We start from the raw sequence: 19,595 nt of genomic DNA, 5'->3' as shown, positions 1-19,595 counted from the left end.
ACATGATTGATTTAATCTTGGTTGGGTCTGCCTCTATTCCTCTAGAGCTTATGACGTAACCCAAGAGCTAGCCTGAGGTGACTCCAAAAGCACACTTAGATGGATTCAACCTCATATTATATTTTCTTAGCCTTTCGAAAAATTTCCTTAAGGCTACTTGATGGCCTGGACGATCTTTTGATTTTACAATCATGTCGTCGATATATACTTCGACTTCTTTATGCATCATGTCATGGAGTAAGGAAGTTGCTGCACGTTGGTAAGTAGCAATCGCGTTTTTTAACCCGAATGGCATTACCGTGTAGCAGTAAGTGCCCCATGGCATTATAAAAGTTGTTTTCTCCATGTCTTCTTCTGCCATGAGAATCTGGTTGTAACCTGCATATCTGTAGACACCCATTTGTGTCTCCCCAAGACCAAACCCGGTGATGAGTGCCTTTCACGTCGAATCATAATCGAATGAAACGAAAGTGTGGAAAGGTCTAGTGTTGTGGAAAGTTTTATTTCTTTTCTCTTCTCCCTGATTTTGAAAACTTTATTTTAAGACAACAGCCAATCCAGTTTGGTTGGTCCATGATATGGGTCCAATAGTGGTGTAGTTGGATGGGGCTTGCAAAGGCCTTTCCAACGATATATTATAAGCCCAATTCCGATGAATATTGAGGAAGTTATGGCCAATTTACTAAACTGGGTCCGGTTTGAGCTTTATGTACGGCCCAATGATCTAGGGGAGGGCCTAATATAATTTATCATTCCTAATGTAATTAGGAATGGTTTTAGTCTTCTAGAACATTCTAGAAGGTTCTTTTCATTCTTAATTCAATTAGGACTCTTCAGAGTTTTAATCGAGATCAAATAGCATTTTCAACTGAAATTATATTATTTTATCTTCCAGTACGGGAAATTTATCAGATTTTCGAAAACGCGTTTAAAGTCAGTTTGGCGTCCAACCCCAGGCCTTGGCGCCTGGAACCAGGATTGGCGCCAGGCGCTAGCCATTGGCGCCTGGCGCTAGCCACTGGTCCTGGCGCCAATTAGCCAGGGCTGGCGCCAAGGTGTTTTTGCGTTCATCAGACTTTGTTTTGTTAAATTATCTTTTTTGGCTGATTTTCTCTATAAATATCGTATCTAAAACTCCGTTTTCATTCACCAAGAATCATCAATTCTCTTCTTCATTCACCAATTATCAATATTCATTCAATAAAAGCATTCATCTCTTTCAATCATCAACATCATTCATTCTTTAGAATAAATATTCTTTCTTGCTTTTTAATACAAAATTCCGCATTCACAAGATCTTGATACACCTAGCCATATTCGAAGTTTCCTTCGCCCTAGACGTGAAAGGTTTTAATTTCTGAGGGTTTGGTCCCAAATCTCTCTTTCAATTATTTAATTTAATTGTTTTGATTATTATTTTCCTTGAAGTGACTAACGTGTGTATTTTGTAATTAGAAAGAGGTACGAGTCATCCAAGTAAGTACTTTAATGGTTTAATTGATTTATGATGTAGACATCATGCTTAGATTGTTATTATGATATTTCTAGTATCATGTCTAGGTTAATTTTAATATTAAATATGATTGTTATGATGCCTTTTATTCTCTTCCTAATATTTATGATTGTTAGTATCATGTTAGGGCTAAAGATTTGATTTTTATTGCTTAGTGACATGCTAGGGTTTGTTATTAATCTTGTTAGTATCATGCCTAGGATCTTGCTATGCTTTAACATGATTATAATTATAATTTATGATTATCATTATTTTTATGGTGATTGTGATTATTTTATTATTGTTATTAATGATGATGATTATTTATTATGTTGCTTGATACACATTGTTTATTCTTTATTGCTTGATCACCTTTTTATGAATGCTTAAAGGGAATTGGTATTTGCAATCATGCTTAGTAAGATAATTAATAATCTTGTTAGGGTTAATGTGATTATAATTCAAGTGATCGCCAATAATAGTTTATTTGTGCATTAAATTCAACCAACATAGATTAAACAGGTTTAGGGTTAATCCTATTGATTGTATGTTAATCAGAAAGCGCACATGAATACGAGCAGAATAAAGTAGAGGCCTATTATTAGGGCAGGTTCAATCTCTTTTAGGTTGGATTTGTACCATCATCCCCGAACCCTTATTTGGTTCATGACCTTATGGAGTTTACGATCTCTTGGATCGTTAAGGGGTGTAACCTTCACCTCGTGAACGGTTTACAAGTTCCTTAAAAACTTGTTGGCGACTCTTTTGCTCTATCTTCTTCCCTTTTGGACGCCACCGTACTTTAGTGTATGATCACAGTGGGGTTCAAGCTAGTGGGATTTTAAAGGCTTGAAATTATTCCCTACAGTTTTTGGCGACTCCGCTGGGGAGGATTTCTATTTTAATTCCTGAATTTATTTCGGCAATGATTTAGAATGAGTGGATGAGACTCGAAAAGTTCTAAGTATTTCATGTGCGTAATTTTGATTAACATTATTGTCATATGCATAAAAAGGTTCTCATTGGAAAGACCATCCGTAATGAGTCAAAAACATAGGATTTTACACGTAGGAAATTTGAGAAATGTCTTTCACAACTAGGACTGAAATAACACCGCGCGAAACTGGATGATTTTATTGAGCTCAGAAAGCTGCTGAGGCATGTGGGAAGTAGCGTCAGGGGCCAGAGCTTGGCGCCAAACTTTTATCCGTAGCGCCAGACGCCATTATTGGCGCCAGGCGCTACAGTTAAAAGTTGACGCCAGTCTCTGTTTGCTGGCGCCAATTTCCCCCAATACCGAGCCAGAAATATGCGTTCTAATTTCGACCGGTTTTTCGTATTGTTTGCTCGATCCTGCTTCCTGATTGAATTTTTTTTTCTCACTTTTCTGAAACCCATATGTGTTCTACATATGGACATAACCCTCTGGGAATTCATGCTCTATCTACCCGATTGAATGCTCCTGGCAACAAAGGGTACATCTGAGAGGTTGAATTCACCAAACCATGGAAGTGAGTTTTTTATAAAAACTCGCGGTGTTCTATCCACACGCGTTAACCCTTCACGGTTAGGCTTCTACGCGGTGCATCTGGACAATTAACCATGGACCCTACTCGACTAAACCGTATCCCGAACTTTAGAGAACTAGAGCCATGGTTAGGTTGCGAACTCATTGCATCATATTATGCCTACTTGACTAATTGTGCATTATTTGTTGTGCATATATATTCTATGCTCCTCTTAACCGTTTGTTGATTTGTGTTGAGATTATAATTAATGAGTTAAAGAACTTTGCCTAATTAATTAGAGTCAATAAAGTTCCTTTTTTTAATCGGAATTGATCTAGTACGACTTTAGGCATACCCCAGTTGACTAATAATACCGAAAACAGTCCCAGACCGAAGCTCCAATATTGGCGCCAAAGTCTGAGCTGTAGCGCCACTGTACAGTGTGTAGCGCCAGACATTTACTTAATTGTCTGGCGCCAATCACCGTATTGTGACGCCAGTCCTGTCGCTTGGCCGACAGTTCGGATTATTTGTCGAGTCATCACCTAGGGTCTAATTAACCAGTTTACTAATTAATTCGGTTAATTTCCGCTGTCAATAACACCTTGTCAAGTCATTAATCGAGTCTTGGTCACATAGTCTAGCCACATGGTCATGACACGAGTCTTAACATGTCACCTACACTCACTAGTCTTAGCACACACTTTGAGTACACATCACCATGACCATGTCTTAGGTTCATGCATGAGTCGGTCTTTCCGTCATTTGAGTTGAGGGTACATTCTACTCCTAATTCTTCATATCCCTCCATCTAAATTTTCTTCACATTCTATTCCATTTTTTCTTCACCTTCTCCATCCATGTGTGTTGAATCGAGTTTGAGTCATGTGATTGACAAACAAAAAATGAGGGTAATGATGAAACAACACAAGACAAGAGGCGAGCTTCAATGACAAGATTTCGTGACCTCTTTTTCTATTTCTTCTTCATTTTTTTACTTTCCCCAATAAGTCTAGCATAGGCGCCTTTTCTTTTCTTTTAAGATTAATTTTATAGGATTTTTCCTTTTTCCCTTTTTAATAAAATGAGCATTTATTTCCTTGCACATGATCATCACATTGCATTGTAACAAAAAACAAAAAACAAAAAAAAAAAAAAAAAAAAATCCATGTCGAATTAAGCACAAGGTATACTAATGATTTGAGGCACCCCTTGTAGCCACATCATATCTCCTTTCGCCCTTCAATTATACAATCCTTTCTTCATAAACCACTTTGAGCCTCGTCTAACGATAAACCCTTCTTTTTTCAACCTACATCTACCTAACCTTGGGATGGGATGGTGTAGACACCCAAATGTGTCTCCCCAAAACCAAACCCAGTGATGAGTGCCTTTCACGTCGAATCATAATCGAATGAAACGAAAGTGTGGAAAGGTCTAGTGTTGCGGAAAGTTTTATTTCTTTTCTTTTCTCTCCTCTCTGTTTTTGAAAACTTTATTTTAAGAAAACAGCCAATCCAGTTTGGTTGGTCCATGATATGGGTCCAATAGTGGTGTAGTTGGATGGGGTTTGCAAAGACCTTTCCAACGATATATTATAAGCCCAATTCCGATGAATATTGAGGAAGTTATGGCCAATTTACTAAACTGGGCCCGGTTTGAGTTTTAAGTACGGCCCAATGATCTAGGGGAGGGCCTAGTATGATTTATCATTCCTAATGTAATTAGGAATGGTTTTGGTCTTCTAGAACATTCTAGAAGGTTTTATCATTCTTAATTCAATTAGGACTCTTCAGAGTTTTAATTAGATCAAATAGCATTTTCGACTGAAATTATATTATTTTATCTTCCAGTACGGGAAATTTATCAGATTTTCGAAAACGCGTTGAAAGCCGGTTTGGCGTCCAACCCCAGGCCTTGGCGCCTGGAATCAGGATTGGCGCCTGGCGCTAGCCACTGGTCCTGGCGCCAATGAGCCAGGGTTGGCGCCAAGGTGTTTTTGTGGTCTTCAGACTCTGTTTTGATAAATTATCTTTTTTGGATGATTTTCTCTATAAATATCGTATCAAAAACTCCGGTTTCAGGGATCAATATTCACGGATTGTCCATATTCCTTCATCTACAATTATCATTCATCGATTTTCAATAACATTCATGCATTCTTTCTTCTTGGCTTTTTAATACAAAATTCCGCATTCACAAGATCTAGAAACACCTAGCCATATTCGAAGTTGCCTTCGCCCTAGACGTGAAAGGTTTTAATTCCTGAGGGTTTGGTCCCAAATCTCTATTTCAATTATTTAATTTAATTGTTTGTTTATTATTTTCCTTGAAGTTACTAACGTGTGTATTTTGTAATTAGAAAGAGGTACGAGGCATCCACGTAAGTAATTTATTGGTTTTATTGATATTATGATGTAGACATCATGTTTATATTGTTATTATGATTCCTAATGTTATGTTAGGGCGTTTTGATCTTCCTAGTATCATGTCTAGGGTATTTTTAATATCAAATATGGTTGCTATGATGCCTTTTATTTTCTTCCTAATATTTATTCATGTTAGTATCATGTTAGGGCTAAAGACTTGATTTTTATTGCTTAGTGACATGCTAGGGTTAGTTATTAATCTTGTTAGTATCATGCCTAGGATCTTGCTATTATTATTATGCTTTAATATTAACATGAACATGATTATGATTATAATTGTTATAATGATTATTTTATTTATGATTATTATTGTTTTGATAATGATTATTTTCTTTTATAATTATTATTCATGGTGATGATTATTATTTATTATGTTGCTTGATGATTTATTTATTTATCGCTTGATCACCTTTTATTGCATGTTAAAGGGAATGGGTACTTGCAATCACGCTTAATAAGATAATTAATAATCTTGTTTAGGGTTAATGTGATTATAATTCAAGTGATCGCCAATAATAGATTTGTTTGTGCATTAATGATCAACCAACATAGATTAAACAGGTTTAGGGTTAATCCTATTGATTGTATGTTGATCAGAAAGCGCACATGAATACGAGCAGAATAAAGTAGAGGCCTATTATTAGGGCAGGTTCAATCTCTTTTAGGTTGGATTTGTACCATCATCCCCGAACCCTTATTTGGTTCATGACCTTATGGAGTTGATGATCTCTTGGATCGTTAAGGGGTGTAACCTTCACCTCGTGAACGGTTTACAAGTTCCTTAAAAACTTGTTGGCGACTCTTTTGCTCTATCTTCTTCCCTTTTGGACGCCACCGTACTTTAGTGTATGATCACAGTGGGGTTCAAGCTAGTGGGATTTTAAAGGCTTGAAATTATTCCCTACAGATGGTGTGCAACTTTTGCAATTCTAAAGAAAGCTTGAGTGATTTCAGAAAATCAAAATAGCAAAAATAAGCAAAAAATAATAAATAAAAGTGTACAAAAGGGTAAGTGTTCCAATGTCTTTGATATGAAAGTATCTTCGATAAGAACACGTCTCAGATTACGTCTCTTATCGAGTGCTCGGTACCGTGCCTGAGAAACATGAATGCCAAGTGAGTAATAGACCGCATGATCGGGATTGCCCGCACTTGCAAAAGTAAAATAAATGCTAAAGCAAAACGAGCTAAAAAAAGAGTAGAAACTCAAGCATAAAAATACAAAGATTCAAAAGCAAGGTTGCACACCTTGGGGGCTTATCTAGGGTCTTGAGACTTTTTATCCCCTTCTTCTTCACCTTTAGCCTAACCACGTTACAACCCTTAAAAAGACCTTTTTGAGGTATACACACTTGTGCGAGGTTCGGCTAGAGCTACGTTCGGCCTGATTCCTAACGGATACGTAGGCAACCTCACATCGAGGTGCGGCCGTAATAAACATGCATTCATATTCACATTCACACACTTGCACCATGATCATATCAACGAATCTCCAATGCTCATCCCTATTCATTTAGAGCTAGACTTGGGGGCTTGATCCCTACATCATTATCTTACCTAGCCTAAGAGTCACCACCATTTGACTCTTTTAAATAATATTTTCTCCACACACTTAGCTCTTGCGGCCTAACTTTAGTGTCACTATCACACACATCACGCATACATGACCAAATATATTTCCTTTAGGAACCCTTTGTCATGAAATCTTAACGCTGAAGCATGCTTCGTCAAAATCACTCATAATTGTCATTGCATCACGAAGTATGAAGTGCTTAGCCTCCGTGCCTAAGTTACCCAAATACTTTCATCATGGAGTCAACAGTTGAGATATCCTAGGATGAATTAATCCTTGAATCTTGAGAGATAGTATCAAACAACATTTGACTAAGCTTATTCAACATGCATCTTCAAACTTTTGATTTTCTTTTTCACGTCTTTCTTTTTCGGGAGAAAGTCGGTACCCTCCACAAAATTGACGGAAATTTTTGCTTTTCTGCATTTTCGAGTCGCACGATCACATTACAATGCACACACGAGTCATGTACACATTGAGTCATGTCGTGTCATATCACTTTGATTTGAGTCAAGTCAACCTCGAGTCAGTCAATCGCAGCGAGTCAAGTTTATACCTTGAGTCGTGTCAAGTCGATAAGTCAAACAATGTTAAGCCTTAGGTCACCCCTAAGATGGCTAAAGAAATTGGCGAAGTTCTATAGTCAAAAATAAATACAGGTGCAGCAGAACAGGGAAGACCCTATCATAGCGTTCGGCGACAGAATCAATTCTTGGCGCCAGAAATATTTCAACAACAACAGAGCTCGAAGCCTCTCAGAAAGGTGATTTCGACCTCATGAAGCAATTTTGGGTTCCTTGGTACGCCAGTTAGCCCCTATAAGCAATTTGACATGATTAGTAGTCGGCTTGATTACAATTGCAATAAGTGATTGACCTGACGAAAGATCGTCTCACTTAGCTTAAGCGCCTAAGTATTGGCTCATTATAAGCACCAAAGCATCGGTTCAAAAGCAAACACTTAAACGACAATATTTCCAAATATGGATTGTCGCGCATTCTTATTAAACGACAAAGTTTTCCAAAAATTTGATTGTCATCCCCAACTGACAATATTTCCAAAAACGGATTGTCGTGCATCTTCTTCAACGACAATTTTTCCAAGATTGGATTGTCATCTCTGGCAAATTTTCCAAGCGTGGATTGTCGTGCTCCTTCTTTGTTGGCAAGTTTTTCCAAGTTCGGATTGTCATACATTCATCGGCTCGTTGGCAAGTTTTCCGAGATTGGATTGTCATCTCTGGCAAAGTTTCCCAAAGGATTGTCGTAGGTCTCTACTTATCATAAATTTCGGCAAAAGTTCCTCAACGTGGATTGTCTTCAGCAAGTGGCGAATTTTCCCGAAGTGGATTGTCGGTCGACTCTTTTTTGCAAATGTTCCAAGACGCGGATTGTCAATTGTGGAAATATTTTCCTAAAAGGATTGTCGCATAGCGTTGGCAAATTTCCAAGGTGGATTGCTTTCAAGAGTTATATTCCAAGATGTGGATTGTCGATCGTAGCAAAGTTCTTATGAGAGATTGTTACGAAGCATTGGCAACTTTTCCAAAAATTGGATTTTGGCAAATTTTCCGAGGTACGGATTGTCGCTTCATCGTGACAACATTTCCAAGGATGGATTGTTACGTGGCATTGACAACTTTCCCTAAATCGGATTGTCATACATCATACAAGAGTTGTGTTGGCAACTATTCCCAAAGAAAAGAGGATTGTCATCACAGCAAAAGCACCGACATACTGGTTCACAAGTAGCAAATCGCCGACGTACTGGCATAGCAAATATTAAAAAGCAGTGATCTTTTCGAAGACTATCACAGCGGGAAAAAGAAGCTCTTTGTTCAGAACGTCAAAGCAGCAAGGTGGCATTCCCTGGATTATGGAGAGTTGTCACAAACAGCTGAAGATTGTTTCAAGAGAAGCAATCTTCGATGGTATTCCCTTGTCCGTGGAATGTTATCATAGCGGGGAGGATCGTTTCAGGCGAAGGAATCTTCTAATTTGGAAGCAGTTACGGGCGTAGCGGTTTTCAAGCGGGATGGCATTCTCTAGCTTGTAGGAGGTCTTCAAAACAGTAAAGCAGCAACAAATCGGTTACTTTCAGAGACGTGAGCTCGACGGTGCAAGATACGCATTTCTTAACTCTTTTATCTGTTTAACTAATGCTAGTTTTGCAGGTATCGGCGTTACAAGATTGATTTAGGATCGCAGAACGTTCTGAATCATTCTCCGTCCCTATCGTTTCTTTGGCTTTCGTTTTCGAAACTCGCGTTTCTCCAAACTCAGTCAAAGTGGGGGCTTCTGTAGACACCCATTTGTGTCTCCCCAAAACCAAACCCGGTGATGAGTGCCTTTCACGTCGAATCATAATCGAATGAAACGAAAGTGTGGAAAGGTCTAGTGTTGTGGAAAGTTTTATTTCTTTTCTCTTCTCCCTGATTTTGAAAACTTTATTTTAAGAAAACAGCCAATCCAGTTTGGTAGGTCCATGATATGGGTCCAATAGTGGTGTAGTTGGATGGGGCTTGCAAAGGCCTTTCCAACGATATATTATAAGCCCAATTCCGATGAATATTGAGGAAGTTATGGCCAATTTACTAAACTGGGTCCGGTTTGAGCTTTATGTACGACCCAATGATCTAGGGGAGGGCCTAATATAATTTATCATTCCTAATGTAATTAGGAATGGTTTTAGTCTTCTAGAACATTCTAGAAGTTTCTTTTCATTCTTAATTCAATTAGGACTCTTCAGAGTTTTAATCAAGATCAAATAGCATTTTCGACTGAAATTATATTATTTTATCTTCCAGTACGGGAAATTTATCAGATTTTCGAAAACGCGTTTAAAGTCAGTTTGGCGTCCAACCCCAGGCCTTGGCGCCTGGAACCAGGATTGGCGCCAGGCGCTAGCCACTGGTCCTGGCGCCAATTAGCCAGGGCTGGCGCCAAGGTGTTTTTGCTTTCATCAGACTCTGTTTTGTTAAATTATCTTTTTTGGCTGATTTTCTCTATAAATATCGTATCTAAAAATCCGTTTTCATTCACCAAGAATCATCAATTCTCTTCTTCATTCACCAATTATCAATATTCATTCAATAAAAGCATTCATCTCTTTCAATCATCAACATCATTCATTCTTTAGAATAAATATTCTTTCTTGCTTTTTAATACAATATTCCGCATTCACAAGATCTTGATACACCTAGCCATATTCGAAGTTGCCTTCGCCCTAGACGTGAAAGGTTTTAATTTCTGAGGGTTTACTCCCAAATCTCTCTTTCAATTATTTAATTTAATTGTTTTGATTATTATTTTCCTTGAAGTTACTAACGTGTGTATTTTGTAATTAGAAAGAGGTACGAGGCATCCAAGTAAGTACTTTAATGGTTTAATTGATTTATGATGTAGACATCATGCTTAGATTGTTATTATGATATTTCTAGTATCATGTCTAGGTTAATTTTAATATTAAATATGATTGCTATGATGCCTTTTATTCTCTTCCTAATATTTATGATTGTTAGTATCATGTTAGGGCTAAAGATTTGATTTTTATTGCTTAGTGACATGCTAGGGTTTGTTATTAATCTTGTTAGTATCATGCCTAGGATCTTGCTATGCTTTAACATGATTATAATTATAATTTATGATTATCATTATTTTTATGGTGATTGTGATTATTTTATTATTGTTATTAATGATGATGATTATTTATTATGTTGCTTGATACACATTGTTTATTCCTTATTGCTTGATCACCTTTTTATGAATGCTTAAAGGGAATTGGTATTTGCAATCATGCTTAGTAAGATAATTAATAATCTTGTTAGGGTTAATGTGATTATAATTCAAGTGATCGCCAATAATAGTTTATTTGTGCATTAAATTCAACCAACATAGATTAAACAGGTTTAGGGTTAATCCTATTGATTGTATGTTAATCAGAAAGCGCACATGAATACGAGCAGAATAAAGTAGAGGCCTATTATTAGGGCAGGTTCAATCTCTTTTAGGTTGGATTTGTACCATCATCCCCGAACCCTTATTTGGTTCATGACCTTATGGAGTTTACGATCTCTTGGATCGTTAAGGGGTGTAACCTTCACCTCGTGAACGGTTTACAAGTTCCTTAAAAACTTGTTGGCGACTCTTTTGATCTATCTTCTTCCCTTTTGGACGCCACCGTACTTTAGTGTATGATCACAGTGGGGTTCAAGCTAGTGGGATTTTAAAGGCTTGAAATTATTCCCTACAGTATCCATCCATGAACGAGAGAAGCGCGTGATTTGCCGTGTTATCTACCAAAATATCGATGTGTGGCAAAGGGAAGTCGTCCTTTGGACTTGCCTTATTTAGATCTTGATAGTCGACACACATCCTTACCCTTCCGTCTTTCTTCGGAACTGGGACGACGTTGGCGACCCATTCGGGGTATTTGGATACCTTGATGATACCTACAGTTATCTATTTTTGAATTTCTTCTTTTATTTTAAGGGCTACGTCAGGTTTCATTCGACGCAATTTTTGTTTTACAGGTTTCATTCCTGGAATTAGTGGTATAGTGTGTTGAGCTATTTCTCTATTAATGCCTGGCATATCTTCATATGACCAAGCGAATACATCGATAAATTCTTTAAGTAAGTTAATTAAATCGGTTCTTTCTTGTTTATTCAATGTTAATCCGATTTTAACTTCTCTTTTATGAGTTGAATCGTTTGAGATATCAACTGTTTCAGTTTCTTCAATTACCGGTGTTTTCTTTTCGAGTGTTTCCATTGCTTTAATAATTTATTTGTCTTTTTCATCGTTAGTTAAGCAATGCTCGTCATCTTGGGTTAGAGAAGAACACGAGAAGTAAGGAGAATGAGAAATAGTATTATACTCTGAGATCATTACATCAAAGAGTGATATGTCCTCAGGGACTGGATCACTAACTATCCTAGGAGAAGAAATAGGAGGGGGAGATGTTACTACTAAAGACTTAGAAGACTCTAGAGGGAAGAACTCTGACTCAGACTCTAACTCAGACGACTCTTCAAACATCGGTCCTTACCCTGTCGTGATGGATATCTTCCTTCCGCTTGGAGTAGTCACCTTGATAGTCTTGCGCCACCCTTGTAGTGATCCTTCAGCTGGAGTAATTAGCTTCGAGGGATCGAAGCTTTCACTTTGCAGGACTGTTTGAATGAGCGAGGAGTTATCCTCTTTATAAGTTGGCTCATTCTTTTCTCGCCCAAACAGTAATCCCATGACGTTAAAGTCAAAACATGGGGGTGCTTTCTCCTTGAGGACGGGAGTTTGGATTTCATTAGTGAAGTAGCAATCCAAGAAAATCTCAAATCCCAGTTGTCTTACGCCATTTACAACAAATGGCTCGGGAAATTCATGGCATGGATAGTTCTCTCCTTCTTTTATAAACTGACCGTTAAGCGTAAGAGGGTACTGATCCATTGGAATTGCTTTCTTTTGAATGCGAGCGTCCCTACGTGCTTTTGCCTTTTCCTGGGCTTGCTTGAGATCTTTCCGATTTTGTTCGAAACCAAGCCCAAAAGTGTCTAACTTAGGGAGGCCAGGTAACTCCAGGGGTTTTGCCATTCCTTTCTTCTTCCCTAGGGTCATCCTAGGAAAGTGTCCTTGTTTCTTCAGCATGGTATTGACAATCATGTTTGAATAGGGGTCATGGCAAAGAGGGGTCCTTTCATCCTCCTGGATTAAGGAGACTTCTTCGTTAAATCCCCATAGATCTTCATCATCCTCGTCGTGCTCCACATTGATAATTGGATTTTCTATAGATTTGATCCTCATAGGCGAAGTATCGATGGTGATTGGAATTCCCCCAACTATAGCTTTCACTTGTTGGTGGAGAGATGCAGGGACGGCCTTTAGATCATGAAGCCAAGGGCGTCCCAACAATAAGTTGAATGAAGCCAAGGGCGTCCCAACAATGTTCTATTGCTCCTGCCGTTACATTTAGGGTAATCTTGCCAAGAGCTTGACGACGAGTGTTGTCGTAGGCCCTTATTCCTTATGTAGACGGAGTTAAATCTTCGTCCCTTATACCGAGCATCCTTGCAGTTCTGAGTGGACAGACGTTGATGGCCGATCCATTGTCTACAAGTGTCATAGGAACATTCATCCTTTTGCAAACTATTGTGAGGTTTAATGCCTTGTAATGTTTGTCACCTTCTGGGGGTAAATCTTTGTCAGAAAAGGTGATCAAATTAATCGGGCTAGGAAGGTCACTTGTGAGGAAGTTGGCTAGTCCCTCAGGAGTAGTTTCAGAGTCTATCCCAATTTTGTCCAAGGCATTCATTACAGCCAACCTATGTTCTCGAGATGTTGCCAGAAGCTTCCACACATTCATCTCAACCTTTGTCTTCTTAAACTGCTTAACAATGTCATTGTCTTCATTGATAAGTATGGGAACTTGTTGTGTGGTTGGCATAGGTTGTGTTGAGACGGGAGGTTGCATTCTTCCGGATCTTGTGAGGACGTCTATTGACGAGTCTTCTTCAGCCCAAATGTCGTCTGTGGTGTATGACACAGAAGGTGGAAGTCCTACTAGGTATTTTAGATAGACATCTTCTTCGTCACTGTCCCAAACTCCATTAATGGTTGCATCCTCTTCTTGTTGAACTTGGACTAGTTTCTTTTCATCAATCATTTTCTGTACCAAATCCTTGAATTTGAAACAGTTTTCTATAGTGTGACCCCCTGATTGATGATACTGACAGTAATATCTATCTGTCCTTTTCAACGATTCGAATGGTCTCGGTTCGAGAGGTTTGATCTCGCCACTCTCGGAGAGCATTTCGAACATTTGTGCATATGAAATCCCAATTGGAGTGTAAATTCTATTGCTCTTCTTGGGTTTTTCAGTGACTTGTAAGGGAAAATGCTTTGCCTCATAAGTCGTTCTCACTGGTGTGAATTCTCTTTTAGGTTCATCTTTCGGAAGTGGAAGCTCATCGTATTTCTTATGGAGTTCGTTCATAACTTTGAGAGCTTCACGCAGTAGTTGCGATACCTCCCTCATAGACAGTGTGAGAAATTGTATATCATCTTTATTTGCCGGTTCTGGAAGGTTATCCTTGACATCAAAAAAGATCTCCTCTTCTTTTTCTATGGCGCTGATTTCTTTGACAGGTCTAATGAGAGATGAGGGGTCAACCTCGTTTTCCTCATCGAAGATAGCCAGGGTATGAGCTAGAGGTGCATTGTCAATGCTGGGCTTCTTACTGGCAGGGGGCAACGGCAGCTTGTTGTTGTCGATCAAGTCTTGGATAGCTTCCTTAAGCTTCCAACAGTTTTCAGTGAGATGGCCTCTACCTTGGTGATACTTGCAGTGTGCATTGGGGCTCCAATTAGCCGACCTCTTTTCAACTGGTGGGTCCCTAAATGGTCCAATAGGAGTTATAAGACCCTTTGCATTTAATCGATCAAATGCGGTGTCATAACTCATGCCAATAGCATTGAAGTTCCTCCTAAATGGTTTCTTCGGTCCTTGGTTGTTCATAGCAAGGACTTCTCCTAAATTAAAGGTGCTAACATTGTTTGAGTGGGCGGTTTTGGAAGAAGAAGGATTGTCGTTCTTCTTTCCTTTCCAGCCACTGTTGGAGTTATTGTTGGCAGCTTTTAATTTAGCCAAGTCATCTTCAATATTGATCCCAATGTCATAAACGGCCTTGAAGGTATGGAGATTATTTTGATATTTGAGATGCTTGGAATATTTTTCTTGGAGATTTTTTATGAACAGTCTTACAGATTCTTTTTCACTTGGCACCTCAATCATCTTAGCTGAGGTTTCTCTCCACTTGTTAAAGAAGGAGGTGAAGCCTTCATTCTCTTTCTACTTGAGGATTTCAAGTTCCCTATGGTCAGTCTCGACTTGAATGTTGCACTTGTACCTATCAACGAAAGCGTTTGCTATTGACTCCCAGGTAGAGGTCTTTTCTTTCTCGAGAGAAAAGAACCATTGTTGGCAAACGGTCTCGAGAGATAGTGAGAACAAAGAAGGGAAAACTTTCTTATAGATACCCTTAATACTCATTATTGTTTCGAATGCTCTTAAATGAAAGTAAGGGTTGTCAGTTGCTCTAAATTTTGGGATGTCGTTGGCGTTGAACTTCTGCGGAAGATCTTTGTCCACCGAGACCCCTTGTGATGTAAGCTCTTGAAACTTGTAGTCGCTAGACAACTTGCTTAAACTCTCTTGCATGAGGTCCATCTGTTGTTGCTTCACAGGATCATCGATCTTGAGTGCGAGAAGCTTCAGTGTCTCAGTCACGGTAGCCAGTTGGTTCTTAAGATCATTGACTTCTTCTTGTGTTGCCATTATAACCTTAGCTTTCCTCTTACGAGCTATGGGTTTGTCGAAAAGTTGGACTTGTACGAAGAGGTTGTCTTTGATTAACCGTCCTTCCTTTCTTGACCATGCGCTGTAAATAAACCATTTTGCGTTTTAATTACTCGACTCGAATCAACTTGACTTTACGGTTTATTTTAAGGAAAAAAGAAAAGAAAAAAAAAAGAAAAAGAAAAGGGTGCATATTTTTTGGCAAAAATAATGTACATATTTTTAGGGAACTAAGTATTATTATTTTTTTTTGTTGGAGGATTAATATCCGACTTACCCCCCTAAAAAAAATTACGGAAAAACGCGCACACAAGACTCTCTTAAACATAGTCAAAGTATGTGTATTGGTGTGTGCGTTGAGTATAAGTGACATGCTTGGACTCTTGTATAAGACCATGGGACTTAGTGCCTAAACTCGATCATTTACTCAAATAAATACTATTGACAGCAAAATTTAACCGAATTAATTAGAAAATTGATTAATTAGACTCTAAGTGATGACTCGACCAATAATCCGAACTGTCGGCCAAGCGACAGGACTGGCGTCGCACTGTGGAGCTTGGCGCCAGACGACAGTTGTCGTCAGGCGCTACACTCCATAATGTGGCGCTACAGCTCAGATCTTGGCGCCAATATTGGAGCTTCGATCTGGGACTATTTTTTGTTTTATTAGTCAATCGGGGTATGTCTAAAGTCGTACTAGGTCAATTCCGATTTAAAATATTAGACTTCATTGACTTAAATTAATTAATTAATTAATTAAATAGGCAAAGTTCTTTAAGTCATTAATTTTTTAGTCTCAACACAAGTCAACAAACGGTTAAGAGAAACATAGAATATATATGCACAACAAATAATGCACAATTAGTCAAGTAGGCACAATATGATGCAATGCGTTTGCCACCTAACCATGGCTCTAGTTCTCTAAAGTTCGGGATATGGTTTAGTCAATAGAGGGTCCATGGTTAATTGTCCAGATGCACCGCGCGGAAGCCTAACCGTAAAGGGTTGGCGCGAGTGGATGGGACACCGCGAGTTTAGAAAAACTCGCTTCCATGGTTTGGTGAATTCAACATCTCGGATGTACCCTTTGTTGCACGGAGCGTTCAATCGGGTAGATGGAGCATGAATTCCCAGAGGGTTATGTCCATATGTAGAACACATATGGGTTTCAGAAAAGTGAGAAAAAATTCAATCAGGAAGCAGGATCGAGCAAACAATACGAAAAACTGGTCGAAATTAGAGCGCATATTTCTGGCTCGGTATTGGGGAAATTGGCGCCAGCAAACAGAGACTGGCGCCAGCTTTTAACTGTGGCGCTTGGCGCCAATACTGGCGTCTGGCGCTACGGTTAAAATTCTGGCGCCAAGCTCTGGCCCATGACGCTACTTCCCACATGCCTCAACAGCTTTCTGTGCTCAATAAAATTTTCCAGTTTCACGCGGTGTTATTTCAGTCCTAGTTGTGGAAGACATTCCTCAAATTTCCTACGTGTAAAATCCTATGTTTTAACTCATTACGAATGGTCTTTCCAATGAGATCTTTTTTATGCATATGACAATAATGTTAATCAAAATTACGCACATGAAATACTTAGAACTTTTCGAGTCTCATCCACTCATTCTAAATCATTGCCGAAACAAATTCAGGAATTAAAATAGAAATCCTCCCCAGTGGAGTTGCCAAAAAACTGTAGGGAATAGATTTCAAGCGTTAAACCCCTAGCTTGAACCCCACTGTGATCATACACTAAAGTACGGTGGCGTCCAAAAGGGAAGAAGATAGAGCAAAAGAGTCGCCAACAAGTTTTAGGAACTTGTAAACCGTTCATAGGATGAAGGTTACACCCCTTAACGATCCAAGAGATCGTCAACTCCATAAGGTCTAGAACCAAATAAGGGTTCGGGGATGATGGTACAAATCCAACCTAAAAGAGATTGAACCTGCCCTAATAATAGGCGTCTTTTTTATTCTGATCGTATTCATGTGCGCTTTCTAATTAACATGCAATCAATAGATTAACCCTAAACCTGTTTAATCTATGTTGGTTGAATTTAATGCACAAATAAATCTATTATTGGCGATCACTTGAATTATAATCACATTAACCCTAAACAAGATTATTAATTATCTTATTAAGCGTGATTACAAGTACCAAATTCCCTTTAAACATGCAATAAAAGGCGTGATCAAGCAATAAAAATAAAATATCAAGCAACATAATAAATGATCACAATAATAATTATGAATAATAATTATTATAATAATAATAATAATCATAATAAAATAATCATCATCAGAATAATAATAACAATAATATTCATAATCATCATAAATTATAACAATTATAATCATAATCATGTTCATGTTAATATTAAAGCATAAGAAAAATAGCAAGATCCTAGGCATGATACTAACAAGATCAATAACAAATCCTAGCATGTCACTAAGTATTAAAAATCAAATCTTTAACCCTAACATGATACTAACAATCATAAACATTAAGAAGAACATAGGAAGCATCATAGAAATCATATTTAATATTAAAATTACCCTAGACATGATACTAGGAATATCATAATAACAATGTAAACATGATATCTACATCATAACATCAATTAAAACCATTAAATTACTTACTTTGATGCCTCGTACCTCTTTCTAATAACAAAATACACACGTTAGTAACTTCAAGGAAAATAATAAAACAAAACAATCAAATTAAATAATTGAAATAGAGATTTGGGACCAAACCCTCAGATATTAAAACCTTTCACGTCTAGGGCGAAGGCAACTTCGAATATGGCTAGGTGTTTCTAGATCTTGCGAATGCGGAATTTTGTATTTGAAAACAAAGTTTAGAAAAAGAAAGAAAGAAAGATGATTAAGAGAATGAGAGAATTAATGATTGCGAATGAAAACTGATTGTTGATGAATGTAGATGATTGAAAACGGAGTTTTTAATACGATATTTATAGAGAAAATCAGCCAAAAAGATAAAATAAACAAAACAGAGTCTGACGCACAAAAAACAGAGTTGGCGCAAACCCTGGCTAACTAGCGCCAGGCGCCAATGGCTAGCGCCAGGCGCCACGCCTGGTTCCAAGCGCCAAAGCCTGGGGTCAGGCGCCAAGCCTAATTTTAACGCGTTTTCGAAAATCAGATAAGTTTGCCGTAGTAGAGGATAAAATCATATAATTTCCTCGAAAATGCTATTTGATTTTAATTAAAACTCTGAAAAGTCAAAAGTCAATTTATCAATGCTAATTGAATTAGGAATGAAAAGAACCTTCTAGAAGAATTTAGAAGACTAAAACCATTCCTAATTGCATTAGGAAAGATAAATCATATTAGGCCCTCCCCTAGATCAGTGGGCCGTATATAAGGCTCAAACCGGGCCCAGTTTAGTAAATTGGCCATAACTTCCTCAATATTCATCGGAATTGGGCTTATAATATATCGTTGGAAAGCTTTTATCAAGCCCCATCCAACTACACTACTATTGGACCCATATCATGGTCCAACCAAACTACATTGGATGTTTTCTTAAAATAATTTTTCAAAAACAGAGAGAAGAAAAAAGAAATTAAAATTATCCGCAACACTAGACTTTCCACACTTTCGCTTCATTCGATTATGATTCGACGTGAAAGGCACTCATCACCGGGTTTGATTTTCGGTCACCCATCCTAGTACTACTCTCGCCCAAGCACGCTTAACTGCGGAGTTCTGATGGGATCCGGTGCATTAGTGCTGGTATGATCGCACCCATTTACTTATTGCGCTATTTTGTATTTATATCCTTTCCAGCCCCTGATTTCCTTCGAAATGCCGTAACTTTGTGCCTGATCGTCCGAATTAAACATTTTTTTTCAAATTGGTTATTTTTTCGAGATCTACGCGTCCCAAACCATTTCCCATCTCAAAATAACCGAAAACAAATAAAATTATGAATTCGTCAAAAAAGGGGTGCAACACGAGGACTTCCCAGGAGGTCACCCATCCAAGTACTACTCTCGCCCAAGCACGCTTAACTGCGGAGTTTTGATGGGATCCGGTGCATTAGTGCTGGTATGATCGCGCTCATTTACTTATTGCGCTATTTTGTATTTATACCCTTTCCAGCCCCTGTTTTCCTACAAAATGTCGTAACTTTGTGCCCCATCGTCCGAATTATACATTATTTTTAAATTGGTTATTTTTTCAAGATCTACGCGTCCCAAACCGTTTCCCATCTCAAA

The 19,595-nt window shown here is 38.2% G+C and overlaps 1 non-coding gene and 1 pseudogene across 1 annotated transcript; both read right to left on the bottom strand.

The window, feature by feature from the left end:
- Positions 1-19,006: 19,006 nt before the first annotated feature.
- On the bottom strand, positions 19,007-19,124 carry LOC145560853 (5S ribosomal RNA; annotated as a pseudogene).
- A 196-nt stretch (positions 19,125-19,320) lies between these two features.
- On the bottom strand, positions 19,321-19,439 carry LOC145560737 (5S ribosomal RNA). The gene has a single exon (XR_014093353.1). It is a non-coding gene; the product is annotated as a 5S ribosomal RNA (ribosomal RNA).
- Positions 19,440-19,595: the final 156 nt, after the last annotated feature.

This window comes from Chenopodium album, chromosome 9 (genome assembly GCF_948465745.1).
Source record: "Chenopodium album chromosome 9, dcCheAlbu1.1, whole genome shotgun sequence".
NCBI classification, from domain to species: Eukaryota; Viridiplantae; Streptophyta; class Magnoliopsida; order Caryophyllales; family Amaranthaceae; genus Chenopodium; species Chenopodium album.
This window is presented reverse-complemented; position numbering and strand designations above follow the sequence as displayed.